This window comes from Sinocyclocheilus anshuiensis, unplaced genomic scaffold (assembly GCF_001515605.1).
Source record: "Sinocyclocheilus anshuiensis isolate Anshui unplaced genomic scaffold, SAMN03320099.WGS_v1.1 scaffold3816, whole genome shotgun sequence".
Taxonomy (NCBI): Eukaryota; Metazoa; Chordata; class Actinopteri; order Cypriniformes; family Cyprinidae; genus Sinocyclocheilus; species Sinocyclocheilus anshuiensis.
The window spans coordinates 11,765-15,626 of record NW_015541089.1 but is presented as its reverse complement, the minus strand read 5'-3'; positions in this window follow the sequence as shown (position 1 = coordinate 15,626).

Here is a 3,862-nt window from a genome sequence, read left to right as displayed (position 1 = left end):
TTCCCCGCTGTAAAAAAAGACGCGGTCCGGGGGGTTCCCCTCATTAGAAATCGCGTTCCCCCCTCAGGGGGCCCTCTCTAACACCGGGCCCTTGGAATCGTCCTAACCCCCGCCCCCTTACAGCGCCCCTGGTTGCAGGTTCCATTCTCAAACTGTCCAACACATTTTCATTGTCATCTGTTTTATACAGTATGTTTCCAAAATAAAACTGCTGTTTTACAATTTTGAGCATGTGGTAGTTTATTGAAGTTGATTGTAAAGCCATTGCTGCCAGTCATTTGGTTTTTAACCTTTATGAATGTACAGTGTTTATCTAAATGCAAACTAGGTTTTAAATTTAACATACAGTTCTGTATTCACCCATGTTGAAAGTTACGACAGTGAAACAACGTCACAAAATCAACGTTGATCCAATTTGCAAAATCAACACCTAATTCAACGTTAATCCAACGTCTACAGAATGACCGTAATCTACCCATGCTGAAGGTAAGACGGTGAAACAACATCACAATATCAACGTTGATCCAATTTGCAAAATCAACACCTAATTCAACGTTAATCCAACGTCTACAGAATGACCGTAATCTACCCATGCTGAAGGTAAGACGGTGAAACAACATCACAATATCAACGTTGATCCAATTTGCAAAATCAACACCTAATTCAACGTTAATCCAACGTCTACAGAATGACCGTAATCTACCCATGCTGAAGGTAAGACGGTGAAACAACATCACAATATCAACGTTGATCCAATTTGCAAAATCAACACCTAATTCAACGTTAATCCAACGTCTACAGAATGACCATAATCTACCCATGCTGAAGGTAAGACGGTGAAACAACATCACAATATCAACGTTGATCCAATTTGCAAAATCGAAACATAATCCAATGTTGATTCAACCATGGTACCCGACGTTGATTCACCGGTGAATCAACTTTGAAATGCCGGCTGGGAATGCACTCAGATCACGAGCCAAAACACAGTATGCAGAAGATCTAAGCAGTTCTACTTGTATTTAAATGATTTTTTTAAAGGACAGGTAAGGGATGATTGTGTGTTGAATTCATTATTGTGTAAACCGCTCTCTAAAACTCAGTAGTAGTTTGAGAGTTGATGTAAATTTGATCATGTTGAACTATGTCAAAATATGGCAGTACAACCTTCGTTTAAGCAGCTGGATGAGCCGGTAAGCTCGCGGTTTATGGTATTGACTTCAGGAAGACCTCAAAAGGTCTACTTATCACTCATCTAAATGTTAGGAGCTTACTTCCAAAGATCTCTGAGATAAGACTGTTATGTTCTGAGCTCAATTTGTCAGTACTTGGGTGTAGTGAAACATGGTTGGACGGTTCGATTCTGGATTCTGAAATTGGAATTGCAAATTACAGTTTGATAAGAAAAGATCGAAATCGTAAAGGAGGCGGTGTATGTGTATATGTCAGATCTGACTTGACATACAATGTTAGAAATGATGTGGACAGTGCTTCTATTGAGGCCGTGTGGAAGGACATTTTATTACCAAAGAACAAGCCCATTTTAATTGGGTCACTGTATCGTCCTCCTGACCAGAGTGATTTTATGAGTTATTGGAAGGGGTCTCACATAATATTTGTTTTCATCATGACTTACTTCGTTTAAAAGTAGACATGTTAATCTTTCTATATATATATCTGTCATGTGTGTGTGTCAAATATTCGCTGAGTTTCAGTTCATTTTAGTGACGCGTTTCAAACAGATATGCGTGGAGAATGAGACGGCTAAAAGCACACCCTGTTTATTTTCTTTATTTTGCAAAAGCACAATGTTTTGTTGATATTGTGAGTGTACACAAATAAAAGTAGACCCTTTACAGATTGAAATGCTGTATTACTCTTATATGTATGATCAAGTATGAAGGAGCATTTTAGTTCTTTTCGCTGTCAACATTCAAATCTGCAAAAAGTTCCGCCGCCGGAACTGTCGACCCCAGGGGGTTAAAGGATTGTCTGAAACACCATGATTCAGAGGTTATCATTTGTGGGGATTTAAACACAGATATGTTGAAAAGTGACTCTGTAATGTACAAGTCTTTTAAAAAATTTTGTGATTTTTTTGCTTTGAAACAAATTATTAAGGTGCCAACTAGAATTACGCCAAAGACTCAGTCCGTTATTGATGTAATATTGGTATCTGAATCAACTGAAGATAGGCTGCTTTGGTGTTATTGATTGTTGTATGAGTGATCATTGTTTAATAATACTGTATCTGTGAGATCGATGAAAATTATAGTCCTGAGTTATTTTGTGATGAATTGGGAAAAGTTGATTGGTCATATGTAATGGGTTGTAAAGATGTTGATAACGCTTGGGTGTGTTTTAAGGAATTATTTAGTAAGGTGTTAGATAGGGTAGCTCCATTTAAGAAAGTAAGAGTTAAACAGCGATCAGAACCTTGGATCAATGATGATATATTACAGCGGCTCAAATTAAGGAATGATCGTTTTAAAAAGTTTAAGAATGATTTGGAAGGTAGTAGTTTTGAGCTTTATAAATTAAGAAGAAATAATGTAAGGGATATAATGAGAGAAGCAAAAATAAATAATTTCAAAGATAAGATAAATGAAAATAGACATGAACCCAAAAAAACTTTGGGGAGTGCTACAAAAATGTAGGTTATTCAAATGCTGTAAATGTGAAGTCTTCAAAAATTAACCTAAAGGTGGAGGGGAACTTAATCTCTAATCCAAAGGAGGTTGCTGAAACTTTTAATCATTATTTCATATCGTTAGCTAATAAATTATATAATCAACTTCCAGGGTGGCCTGATATTTATAACGAAAAGCAAGTGCAATCCTTTTATGGGTAATGTGGAATTATTCAAGTTTCTTTTAGGCTCAGACCAGTTGCTGATAGTGAAGTTTTTAAATGTATAAATGAAATATAAATAAATAAGGCTCCTGGGATTGATAATATTCATTTACATTACATTTACATTTAGTCATTTAGCAGATGCTTTTATCCAAAGCGACTTACTAATGAGGACAATGGAAGCAATCAAAATCAACAAAAGAGCAATAATATGCAAGCAAGAAAACAAGCAGTAAATGAATAGAGTGCAAGGTTTTTTTTTTAAGAATATAATTAGAATAATATATTATTACTATTGATGTGGGATAAGGGTAAGGTTAGGGACAGGTTTGGTGGTATGTGTAGGTTTAAGTGTGGGTTAAGGTGTAAGGGATGGTTCAAGAGTATAATTATAAATGCAATTACAGAAAACAATAACAAATGTAATTACATGCAGGTATTTTTAAATATAAGTACAATGTAAAAACATGTATGTACACAATAAGTGCACCGTACCAAATTATTCATTTAAATGCAAGTACATAGTAGTTGAGGCCACCCAACACACAGTGGGGCTGAAATAAAAAAAATAAAGAAAATAAAAGAAAAAAGTGTGTCCACATTTTAGACTGTTTGATGTTACATTCAAACCACCTTGGGGGTCTTTCTTCTTTATATGTTTATGTTTTTTTTATATTCATGACATTAAATTACATTTTTTATTTTTCGTTATTTATGACATTTAAAACATTCAGAATTCATGCACCTCTGGAATATCTACTACTATATAATACAGCATTCTGGGCAGAAAAAAGATAGCATTTTTTATGAAGTAATACAAAACAGTATTTGTTGTGTTTGTTAAGTAATAATTCATGCATCCAAAGGTTTTTTTATATGACCAAAAAAAACTCTTTGTTTTAGGATCTACACCCCCTTCAAATACATTGATCATAGATTGATGTGTTACATTATTCCTGCTAATTTTTTTAGGGACTCCGCTAGAGTGATTGCTCCTTATGTGTCATAT